Here is a 13,754-nt window from a genome sequence, read left to right as displayed (position 1 = left end):
GCAAAAGTCAGAACAAGTTATTATGACTTGCTGAGGAAATAGAGGGATATTACAAAACAATCAACTTCCTTTATTGATTTACTCTTTGCTCATACTCTATATATGTAGTTCAACTAGCACTGTGAAAGGGAAAGAGCTTCTTTGACACTGCCACGTGCTTATTTGTTAAAAGAACATTTCTAAATTAAAAATTTGAAAGCAAACATTCAAGAAAACCTTGATGCAGTTTGACACTATCATAAACCCCATTTTAATTTATATTTAATTTATATGCTTTCTTAAGCTCTTTTATCCAGCACTGTTTCAATAAATCAGTAGTTGAGCAAGAGTTCATTCAGAATTACACTTACAATGGAATTGTATGACTCTAGGTGACACATTTTTTCAAAAACTGGAATAATCCAGAAACATTCAAGCTAATTCCTTGAATGCTAAGAGAAGTGACAGTGCTTCATCATGCATTTAGCAGTGGTGTTATACAACCTTCACCAGTCTATGGCATGCATGAAATTCAACACCTAAAGCATTACAAATGCTTAATGAAATCAATTCTCTAAAAGTGCACATCTATGTTTTATATGCAAGCAATACTTATTTTTAATCCTCTGTTTACTCACATCCTTCTCGCATATAAAGAAATTGTTTACAACTTCTTAAACAAATTAAAATCAATCGTGCATGTCAAACAATTCAAAATAACAGCAGTTGTGCCGGTGACTTGCTGCATTTTGAGCATGGATGTTGTTTGGGAGCAGAGGAAGCCTTAAAGTCAACAAAATTACCCCAGTTCTACCAGTTGAACTTCACAGGAGTCAGCTGACTGCCACAGTGGAAGATAATTTGTTCCAAATCATTTTGATGCTAGAGAGGCACACTTAGTAATGTTATCTTGGGCAGAAAGGGTACCATGAAGTCTGTCTGAAAACATCAAATAGCATCTGCACTTAGTGTGAAAAATCTAAACCTACTCTTTTTTCACACTCAAAGTCCAGCCTCTTAAAGGAAATGTATTTGTAGCCTTATCTCAAAGGGCAACGGAGCAGTTTTCTACTGCAGCACAAAGTTTACACAAAGGTGATTCCATCTCTGAGTGCTAATCAAATGTTATGTGTAAATGATCAGAGGACATTATGAAAGCTCTCCCCTATGGAAACTGAGAGCAGCTTTGTTATCTTTTATGAACATATATATATATATATATTGTCCTGTGTGCATATAACAGTGACTGATGCACTGATTAATATGTCTCTTTTTATGCCATAAATGGCCAGGATCTAAAAATTCCCTGGGAAGGCTTCTTTTTCCATTCAGTTCAGTAAACTCATTTCAGCTCTCATTCACATAGATCTGCAGTCACTGTACAGATCAACAGCATTCAGAGCTTCCCTGTTGAAAAACAAAAGTATTTCCTAGTTCCTAAATATTAACCCAAGTCCTGCACTTGTTTCACACACTGTGAGCATCAGCTGTACCCTCCTGAGAAGGATCTGGAAAGAGGATCTACAGCAATTCCTATGAATCCTCTTAGAAGGACTGGGGCTTGGGTATGGGCACAGAAACGGCTTCAGAGCAATTCTTTGTTATATGAATAATAAGGAAACAGGAAATTGTAGCAAAATCAGCAATTCTGATCAAGTCTAGATTTTTGAAAATACTTCTCAAATCCATTACTGTTTTTAAAAATCCAGTCCTAAAATGCTTATTTTTCTGTGAATTCTGCTTTATCTGAATGAAGGGTATAAACAAGGAATTTAAGGTTATTTGCTTTTCTTAATGGAAAGGTACCTATCTCTTCCTGTGGAGGCAAGAAATGCTGGCACAGGAACAGAGAATTTAAGTAAGGGGTACCTTGAGTGGGCAAGTACTAAGGATTTTATCATTATGCAATTGCACTTTGTTGGATCCCAGTGTCCTGACATGACTTTTACAGAACACTATAGCATGAACTCTGGGAAATATCTTTTGCTGGTTGTTTATGCTCTCATATGTATTTACACAACACTGCTTCTGTTATTGATTTTCTCATATCTGCTACAAAATGTCAGATAACTTAACAAGCTGTAGAGTCAGATACTACTTATTTCAGATAGAGCATAATAGAAGGAATTGTACTTTTGGTCTGTCTTGCTCCCCTGCCCCCAAATTGCACATTCAGAGGCCAGTAACTTTAAACTTAATACACAGAATACCATAAATAGTTAAAAAAAATATTGGTATGTTCCAATTTACTGGAGCTGCAATTTATTTTATTACTAATTGGGACTTATGACCTTCATTCCAAGTAAAAACATTAAAAAAAATATTCTGACCTTAAAGAGATACTAAATAAATCAGTTAATATATTTTTTATCTTAAAACTGTCACAAGGACTTTGCCTTCTCAAGTCAAAGCTTTGAGGAACAGATTATGATCACATTTATACTGGTTTTATACTGATGTTGTTGCATTATGCTCAGAAGAGCCCATCCTGTCTTACAATACCATGAGATCAGAATCCACACCTCTGCAGTCCTCTGCATATGTGAGGAAAAGCCAAGAGAGTGTGTCTTGACATTTCCTTCCATTTGCAAGGGAATATCAGCCTGCATCCAAAGTACCTCCACTGTCTGAACTTCATCCTGAGTAAAGGTTTCCATAGGCAGCAAGGCCTTGCACACAACACTCAGGAACAGAATCCCAGGGCAAGGCTGACTTGTCTCAGCAGCATTTGATGTTTGACAAAGCAAGAAGGTTTAACTGAGGTCAACAGGAGGCAGCCTGCACTGGGCTGGAGGGTTGGGCAGATAACTATTTGGGATAGACTGCATGAAGACTCAGAGATAAGCATCAGTAGAGATCAATACAGCAAAAGCAAAAACCTCAAGAGTTAAGAAATCATATAGCAGAAGCTTGGAAAAAAAATAAAAAAAAAAGACCAATCAATTTTTTTTTCCTATCCAGAAAGCTACTAGCAAGATTATATTTGGGTCAATGCCACTCAGACTTTTCAAATCACTATACATTCTTGGACCCTATTATATCATACCTATTGCTCCTATAGTCTCATCTCCTCCCTTTTTCTCTCAAAAATGAGGAAAGCTAACAAACCAGAACCAAGTGTAACTCAGATTTCTTCTTTGGTATGCACCTTTCCACTAACCTTCACACAGGTTCACACCATGAAAGTCAGTGTTTTGATGCGTAGGTCTGCCATCCTACAGCCCGGACTGCAGGGTAAGATGCTTTATATTATTATTTGTTTCTCCTTTGACCCTGTAATTCTGGTTGGTATTGAAATAGAGTGGTCATTTTCATAGTACTGAATCAGGTAGATGTAATACAAACTGGAAATATTTGCAATACATACTAAGAGAGAGCTTCCTTAGATGAGGAGTCTTCTGTTTTCAGAATTACAAATATAATGTAGAACCTATTAAAAAAAGAAATCTTCTGCTTTATAGTTTTCCCATTGGTGTTTCGTTCAAAGATTTAGTGAAGCCAAAAAATGGAATTTAAAATTTATTAGAAGTAGGTAAAAAACAGCATAGAAAACTAGGAGTCAGACAAGTTGAAAAAAAAATTATATTGCTGTAGTATTTTCTACACTCTCCACCTTTACAGCTCTAGAAAAAGGAGAAAATATATGATCTCTAAAAAGCATTTTCTTCTTTCCCTTTCCCTCATTCCTACCCACCAAAAAGAAGAAATATCAGCAACAAATCTAACACTGAGACTCGGATTGGAATTTCCTCTCTATAAATTAAATTACCCCCAGATTCAGCTGATATTTACATCAGTGCCAAGGCAGTGGAAGAGAATTCACCCAGGCTTGGCTTGAGGAGCACCCAGCTGCAGAGAGGGCTCTCAGTGCCTGTGTGACCAGAGGCTCCACGAAAGGCTCAGCACAGATTTCCAGCTTGGGCAGCCAGGGTGACACAGCCCTTCTGAGCAGGCTGCTGAGATTTCAGCTGGGGCAAATCCATCAGCTTTCCTACAATCCCAAAGAGTTCCAGTCCTGAACCAGCCAAACAGGCAACGTCAAGCACCTTCCTCCAGAGCGCTGATAACACACTCAACACACCTCACTTAATCATTAGCTTAAGGAGCTTGCAGAATCACAGATAGCATCTGTTCAAGCATCAGGAAAATTTTAGATGGAGAAAAACATTTCACTGTGTTCTGATTTTCACTCAGATTAAATGACAAGTATTTTTAACTTGTCTCAACTACAGTTTTCTCCTGTTAAGAAGAGTTTTTCTCCTATAAATAAAAAGCTTAAAAGAAAGTTTGCAGACATCAATTTGTGGTCAAAAATACAGAAAAAAACCCTGCTTCATATGCTGCTTATAAATAAAATACACTCTTTATCAGACTATTCATCTATCTCCTGTTTTCTTCCTATCCACCATCCAGGGCTCCTGACACATGATTTGTGGAATCCCAATTATTCATCTGATAGCCCACAACTGCATATTCTCAGCTATTACATTATATAAATTGTGCCTTTGTGTAAATTACACATCACCAAAATTCCTGTCTCATGCATTCGTGAGACAGGCATCTCTTGATTCACTGTTTCTTTGATTTGAGTTGTTTGTATGATACCATGTTCTCTTCCATGACTAGAATTTTCTTTTCTTTTTTTTTTTTTTTTGTTTCTCCTTCAAACTTATCCTGATTACAGTTTTATTTCTCTTTTCATATTACTTGAAATTTCCAGAGCAAGAAAGACTATGGGTTGGATGATTGAGCAGTATAATGAAGAAAAAGGGACGAGCAAAAAGCAGACATGGTTTGGATGAGCTGAATTTTAAAGGCTAGAACTGCTGTGGTGGTGGTATAAGCAGAAACTTGCAATGTTTCCTGAAGACATTTATTTAATCTTTATCACTTTTCATGAGCCAGAGTTGTAGCATCCCCTGTCTTAAAGGCCCTTAAATAAATATAATAATATAGAAGCCATGCTCCTGTATGTTCCTCCCCAGCAGCCCTGCTCTGAGGGGATTGGGGCACAGCACACAAAATTCCTGGAAGTGATGTGAGTTGTACATGGCCACCTGCCAGCCCACCCTCTCCTGTCTGCATTTCCAGCCTGCAGAAACAGCTCTTCAAAGGTTTTCAGTGGCAGAAAGGGCTAAATCAGCTTCACTGGCAGAGCTTGCTCTTTACTGCATGCACCAAGTGAGAAGGTGCTAGTAATAAACCTAAGAGAAAACACTTCAAGGCTCTTTGGGTCTTTTTCCCCCTAAAGAACAGCACTTTATCCCATTAGTTTTGTCTACAAGGTAATCTCCTCCTGGTCAGTGTAAGAAGCTGCTGTCCAGAGGGGGAACAGCTTAAAATGTCATGTATATATAGACTGTTAATCTTTGTGGGATGGCAGAGGTAAAATAAGGTTGTGTCATCAGGCCCATGATGTCTTCAACAAGAGCTTTCTATAAAACTAAAGAATTTCACAATTTCCATAAAAGCTATACAGCTTGTAGAAGAACTATCCATTGAACTTAGCACAAATTCTAATTGCATCAATTGCTTCTCCCTGTGTGACAAAAGTGATGATAAATATGTCATTACAAAGCATCTTTACTGTGTTATTCCTCTAAAAAATAAAATTGTGGTTTTATTTCTAGTTGAACATTACTACAGGTTCTTTTCCTCCACACTTAAAGCAAACCTTCTGTAATCATGACTATTCAAATGTCTCTTAGCTACATCTCTGACAAATGATTTATGGTACCTGGAGAGCTACTGCAAGTGATTCTCCTCCTCTGTATGATATTTAGTTATTAAAACAAGTTTGTGCTTTCTTCAACAAGTGCAGAGGAAGGGAAGGAGCAATTTCTCATTTACTTACTCGCTTTGAGGGGAATATTTCCTTCCCAGGAGGGGCCATTATTTATAGTGATCTGAAGCATCCACATTTCTACCAGTAAAGGACAGAATTTAGAGTCATTGCTTAGCTGATAATATTAATAGCATTTGAGATAGAAGCTGAGAAAGGTGAAAATAACTTCTCCTTCTGATGAAACAGTAGTTGGAAGAAGTAAAATACTGTAGGAATTTGTGCTGAAAAGGAGCAAGGAAAGCTTTACACAGGTGTACAGTATATGTATTAAAAGGGCACTATTTTACATGCTATTTCCCTGTTCAAGCAGTTGGCACTGAATCCTGCACAGAGAAAATACATCAATTACTTTAAAGTTGACTTTTTTCCTCACAGTACTCAGAAATCTTAGCATCTTTTTCTTTACAAAGTCTGTGATTAACCACCACAGGCTGAATATTGTGGTTGAGAGCATAAGCTGGTTTAAATCAGCACCAGCCTTGTGAAGATGTTTAATAATGTCAGTTTTAAGAGACAAGCCCCCTGTCATTAGGTGTATAAAGCTGCATTATCCTTTTGGCATTGTATCACTAGAAATAATAATGTATGGGGCTGGCTAGCTAGGAAAATCCTTGCCTGCTTTTAATATAGGCAGGAAGATATATTATAATAATATATCTGGGATATATATATATCCAGATATATTATTATATAATATATAATAATTATATATTATTAGATAATATAATATTATATAATATTAATATTATATATTAATATATTAATAGTAACTATAATAATACATAATTTATAATAATTATAATAGTCCCTGGGACAGGTAGAGGACACGGTGACACAAACAGAGCTGTGCTCTCCATGGGAGTGGGACTGCAGCCCTTGGGCTGAGTGGGGATTTCAGACTGTCACTGGTCACATGTGAAACCTTTAGCTCAAAAAATGGAGCTACATCCAATTTACCTTGAGACATATCTTGACAGCAAAGTCAAACCTGAGTTAAATCCTTCACAAAAATATTATTGAGGTGGCATATTGATAGCTGGTTTGGGTGGGTTTTCATCACTGTAAAAGTGTCACAGATACACAAACACAGAAATTGATGCAGGGCAAATCATCCTTTTTTCGCCATAAAATACACTTCCATCTGAGAGCTGATTTTTCATAAATTTGAAGCAGGCTTTTTTGTTTGTTTTTTAATATAAGCAAAATAAATGTAAGCAATTTTTCCAATAATAAACCTTTTTATCTCTGGATATGGAGCATTGAGAAATTATTTCTTTTTTTACATTAGCTAACCCAATGAAAAGTTGTGATTATTTATCAAGTTATTTGGTTATATTTGAATCAACAAAAGCTTGGAAAGTATGCTTCTAATGAAAGATAGAAATAATTCTCTTCCTGAAATAATTCTATTCTAAACATATGACAATGCACACAAGAGGCCAATATGTCCACTTTTATACCTGAAAATATTTTTATCAGCTATTAACCACTCCCTTTTCAAGAATACAATCTTTGACCCCAAACTCAGCTCTGCTTTTCCCAAAATTACTTAATTATAATTGCTGGAATTAATTGGTGAAAGGAGAGATCAGGGTTATTTTTAAGAAATAGAGTGTCTTGGAAAAGCTGTACATGCATAGCTAGTCACACATCCAACAGTACCTGATACAATTAGCTCACTATAAAAGTAAAAAATAAATGTTAATGGAAATGTTGCTGTAAGAGCCACCATTTATCAAGCACACAAGCTACTGCTGTCAGCAAACTGCTGTCACTGTCAAAATAAGGAAAGAGGACATTCCAGAGGGCTGCAAGGAAAGCATTCCCCCTGTGAGGGTCAGGAGGGTGCCTGGTGTTTCTGCCAGGGGAAGCAGTGACTGCACTTTGGAGGGGAAAAGCTAAAAATGATCGAGGTTTAAACATCCAGATACAAGATACCAATTAAAGAGCATGTCAGGGGAAGGGAATAAAACATCTTCTTACCCTCCTTTGGGGTCAGGAATCCCTTCATGCCATTAGCCAGACTCTTACTTTGGACAGATTTTTCCTTTGTGAGTGACAACTTCTGTTGCCACCCCTCCCCAAGTGACAGAATGAACACCACTGGAGCAGGTACCACCCCTGTTGGACCCAGCTGTAAGGGGAAGGATTTTCCTCTGGTATCACTTGTAATAAGGGGAAGATCATCTACACAAGTGACTGCCAGGCTGGCAGGAAATGGCCTTGGCTTGAGCTGGGGGAGCAGGGGAGTTCCCCTCATCTGTACCAGGGACATTAATTATATCCCCCACTGCAGCTCCAAATGGAGATAAGCAGAGACAATCTGATCAGCTGACTTTAACTTGTCATCTGAGAAGCAGAGTTTCATGTTAGCAGACAGGAGATAAATACTGAAAACATCCTTTTACACTTGCAGGCAAATACAAGAGTTACATAGTTCTTAGTGTGAAGCTCTTAGTGGCAATATCAGTGGAAATTAATGAACTATGCAGCCATCCCTGACCTCACAAGCCAAAAGAAAAATTTCTGACTTTGAGACTCTTCTGGCTGCTCTGTAACACCTGCATAGAGACTGAAACATGAAGAAGTTCAGACAAACCTTGATTCATAAAGTGAAAGATGCCAGATTTTAAGATGACATTATCATTTGCAGAAATTTTAGACATTTAATAACTTATCTATCTTCAAATTTGAATAAATTCATGACTATCCCACTACAGTGACCTTGTGGACAAATGCATGAATTGAATATGGTAATTACAAGGCCAGGATATGTCACCTTTTGCAGAGGATTCCCAGCACAGGATGGAAAGGAATAGTTCATAGCTGTGTGTTGTGTTTTGGGGGGCTATTTGGTTTTGTTTTGGGGCTTCTTTTAAACTAGAAATGTTATTCTCACTGAAAATACCTAAGAAGCAATACATTTTGAAAAACCTCCCCACTACAAGGAAAGGTTTCTTTGAGCCTTTCAGATCATTTGATCTGCCACAGGCTACCAACTCTTGTTCATCCCAAATCTAATTTTTTTCTAATACAGTTCTGGAAGTGTTTTCTATAGCAACTCTTAGAACAAAAAAGCACAAAAGATTTCTATTTATTTTTTTGGAATTGTAGCAAAAGCCAGGAAAACAAAGCATCCCTAATGCATCCCTGTAATCTCAAGGAACAAAGGGAAGAGGATGCCATAGACAAGAGGTGAGCAGTGTCAGAATGCCTGAGGTTAACAACATTGTAAAATAAGCATTGGCATTAACAAGTCAAGGGAAGTGCTTCACATTTAAATTCCTTGAAGCATGTGGCTTTTTCTCCTTTATATGTGCACACACGTGCCTGTAGAGTTTTCCAAGGACAGGTGCTTCAAGAAAACATTTTCATTCCAGAAACTTTTGGTCTTACTCTACCTTTTAACTCTTCTGAATCTGTGGCTAGGCAAATACATTAAATCAACTTGGAGAAAAAACAAACCCAACCAGTCTGTTTTCAAGGAGATTGATATCTTTTCCAAAGCTGATTTAGTAATGCAAAAAGACAATTAACCCTTATAGAAAATTGTGATCAAGACAAAACTTGGCTCTAAGCTAGACATTGTAGTTCTGTTCAGACACAGAAAAAAAGAAAATTTTACAAGCAATGTCTCAAAGGTAGGCAAGATTTCATTATCTATTTTCTCAGCATTCTATTCTTACATGTTCGTTATTTTTTTCTATATAAGCACAACTAGTGAATCTGGAGAACTTAAAGTTTCCCAGAAACAAAATTTTGCAGTCAGAGAAAATGACCACACCTAAATAAAACATGACAAAAAGAATGCTAAGCTTTAAGAAAGATGGCCTACAGAGTTAGCAGACAGATTGTAATCTGGAGTTACCAGATCTGATGCTGTAATCAAGCCTTAAAAACAATTTTATAATGAAGCAAAATAAAAAAATAAGTATTTAAATAAAATTACAAATGGTATTGATCATGAATTTGGAAAAAAAATGCTGAGTCATCTGCCTAAGTCAAAAATAAGGGAACCCAAACAAAGACAAAAATTTTATCATTATCTTTTCTGCACTTGCACCTCAAATGAGATTTGAAAGAAACAGAATCCCCAGAGCAGCTCCACCCCAAATCAGAACCCTGGCCTTGGCTCCCTCTCCTTAACCAGTTTGGTTCTGGTAAGACACAAAAGCCACCATGATAAGAAAGAGAGCGAGCACATTTACGAATTTCTCTAATCCCTTTAAAGTTTTTCAACAGTCCTAAATTAAATCCCTTTCACCCTTATCACTTTATCCGCCAGAAAATCCAGAGGATATTTGGATTCAGACATCCATAGCATCAAAGATCTTTCATTACAACACACAAACAAGCACTTTTATTGAACAAGAACCCAATTACTTAACCCTGTTTCAGATTTTATTCTACCCTGCTGCTTCCACCTCGACATGGACCTACTAATCTCTTCTGATGGGCATTGCTACATATCAGCTGTGATGAACAGAGATGATTCCTAACCTCCCTTGCAGAAAGCCATTGATTAAATAAACTGAGATGCCCATCTCAGCTTCTTTGGACCAATGAATAACAATGAGGAAATAAAGTTGGGAAATAGAGATCTTTTTTCCTTTAATATGAGCAGCATTCAGAAATAGACAGAAAATGAGGGAAAATAATTCAGTAAAAGAACCAGGTATGGAAACAGCTGAGTGTTTATTGTGCCCTGTATAAATGATTCATTTATTGTATCAGCCAGAGGTTATGCTTCCTTCTTTTGTTCTTACTGCAAATTAGTAAACTGTTTCTTTGCTACTGTACTGGCTAAGTGATGGTATAACTTCAAATTTACCAAGCTGGGGGTTATGAATATTGGAACAGAAAGACTTCAACCTGCTCTGCAAAAGAACTCCACTCTGATACCTGAATTCCTGGTTTTCCTTCTGTCCCCAAATGGTGACAGCATCATCATGTGTTGCAAGTGTCTACTACTTAGATCACAAGCACAGAGATGTAAGCTTGCTGCTGCTGAGCTCAGGAAACTAGACTAAGTACGTGTAGGAAAAGAGGGAGATCAATTATATGAACAATCTCTCTCCAAATTAAATCAATTATTAGAAAAAGGTTGTTAGAGCCAGACTTCTATTAACTTCAACAACCCCTGATCTCCAACTCCAGTGTGTTAGATACAGCACTCCTGATAAAGGAATGTGCAGCTCACCTGCTCATATAAACAGCCTGCTTTCTAATTCAGTGGCCAGCATGCAAAAACACAAGAATCTGAGCAGCAGCAAAAACCATTGGAAAATATTACAGACAAGGACATGGACATAAACATGGAAAGTAAAAAAGGAGAGCTGGATAAGAAGAGAATGAGAGAGGAGAGATCAAAGCAAAGCAAGCCAGAACACTATGATCAGTGATAATGTAATTATACTGAAGAAGCAGGAGAGCTCCAATACCACTTAGGTCAATCCAGGGGAGTTAGCAAGCAGGGGTGAGCAGGATCACAGACCTTCTATGATCAATTCCCTTCAATTACTTTAAGATTCATATTGCTATACTATTTCTTTTGAGACAAAAAAAAAAAAATTCTATAATTTGACCATGTGTTTCTGAAAGAAATTTTACAACAAGGTTCAGAATCAGAAAACAAAAATGTGAAGAGAGCCTATTTTATCTATGAAGGAACTTCTTTTGCTTCTATCAAAACATCTACTTATCTCTGCTACTGAGAGTCTTCTCTCATACCACTGTATATTTCCAATAAAAGTATTATAAAGGAAAAGTAAAATATTTGTGTTGTCTCTGTTTGTCATAGGTTGACAACGCCCTTGTGTCCTAGCCTTTCCTGCCTCTGCTGGCTATTTTGTGCTGACTTGTTTTGTCCCATTTGTTTCCCTGAACAAGGCAGTATTAATAACTTCCTGTATTTAGTTGGAATTACAGATTATTATTTTTCATGGAAAGAAACTTAGTTTGACCACCAGCTGCATGGAAGATTTCTTAAGGAAATATTTAATTCTCATTATTTTTTATAATTTCTCTATAGAAGAAATCCTTTCCTGAAAAAGTTCATCCTCTTCCTTGTATTTCTACTCAAGATCTTTTCAGACAAAGAAAAAAGTATTGTGAACAACCCTTTACCATTATAATGTCTATCTAAAAATGGTTTCAAAAGATACCTGCTGTCTTTCATCACTAAGATATTTGGATAACTGTAGGTACATTTGAGAGTATTTACTGTTTACAGGAGTTTGACCTTTTAAGGAGCAGCCAACACAATTTCAGCAATAAGATATTCACATTACCATTGCAGATTTGACTGACCCTTGCTTCTGGCCCTAAAGGAAGAGAAAAGGCTCGTCCCAACCAGAGTGCCATGTATGTTAATCATGTATTGGTTACATTTTTTATTGAAGTCACATTTGTTTGTCCTTCTACTCCCTCCATCTTTTTATCCACCATGTAGATGATGGAACAACCGTTCTTTTATTTGCACAGCAGTTACATTCTGCATATTCTCCACATAGTAACAGGGAAAAAAAATATAGTATTGGATAGAAAGGAGATGTCATGGGAATAACATTTTTGTTATCACTAAATTGCTAAAAATATGCCTTCTCACCCCAAGAAAAAAAAAAATTATTTAAAATTTGACAAGTTTCAGTGAAAGCCTATAACCTGCCCCAATGAAAGCAGATTGCTTTTTAAAGATCTCTTTAAAGTTTTTCAAATGTCCTAAATTAAATTCTGCCATCTAAGGTAAAAAGAAACTCATCCAAATGCAAAATACTAGCTATTTTTTTCAGACTTTCTATTTTGGACCTCCACATAGTGTAGGCAAGGTTTCTGTTATAACATTTACACAGTTTTTCTTCCTTTTGTCATTGGACATAGAGTACTACCTCTTTCATCATCTTTGGAAACAAATTACAGCCCTTGATTATATTAGTTAAATAGAGGTTGATTGATGTCATCAATGCAAATTAATTATGTCTAGTTAATGTTTCTGTGCCAGATTCCCTCAGCTAATAAAGCAATAGGAAAATGAAGTGTCAGAAAGGACCATTTTCTCTTATTTTCAAGGTCAAGTTGTCAATAAAACTTTGACATGAACTCACTGGACAGGGACAAGACTCATTGAAGGAGGCCTTTTAATCATGTTTATTATTTTTGCCAGCATGAATGTGTTACCTAAACCTCTGGTAATAATCTTCACAAGCAAACATTAAGCCAAAGACATCTGTTTGTTATCTCTGCAGGTCAATGTGAAAAGCTGCAGATCTATTTGTGCATTTGCATCAGAGTTGTAACCCACTTCTGTTTGCCAGTGTCAAACATGCATCTGTAGAGGTGACCAGAAGTGGAACTCCTGTTCCATCTGTTAATTGTGACTGAAATATCCCTCTTATCCACATTGAGTGCAGACAATCTACAAGTGGGACAAACACTGCCAGTGGCTTTGCAGACACTTTGTTATCTCCCATTCAGAGGTTTTCTTTCAGAGTGGACATAAATTTACTCAGAAATTGTGAAAATAACATGGGTGAGCAGAGTTCATTCCAACTGGTGTTTCTGTGTTGAAAGACATGCATGGCATCCTTTACAAACATACAGCCATACATTGCACAGGTAGAGTTGTGCATCAAAAAAAAAACCACCTTTGCTTTCTCTCTACCAAGATTCAAGCAAAGCCACTAAACCACATGGACATTTCTGAATTTATCTGTCTCTCTACCATGGGTCTATAGTCACAGGTTCCACTTAGAGATCAATTAGACATCCTTTTGTTATAAAACTTCCCCTTAGCAATAAACTCAAAACCTTGAGACAATTCTGGCTAATAAAGACATAAGACATTCAAAGCATACATCCTTCAGAAGAATCTCACTGGGCTGTACAGATGGGATGGAAGCAACCCAGAGGAAGTCACAGATGAATTTTTCAC

This window comes from Cyanistes caeruleus, chromosome 15 (genome assembly GCF_971803275.1).
Source record: "Cyanistes caeruleus chromosome 15, bCyaCae1.hap1.1, whole genome shotgun sequence".
In the NCBI taxonomy this organism is placed as follows: Eukaryota; Metazoa; Chordata; class Aves; order Passeriformes; family Paridae; genus Cyanistes; species Cyanistes caeruleus.
Note: the sequence above shows the minus strand (reverse complement) of the source record.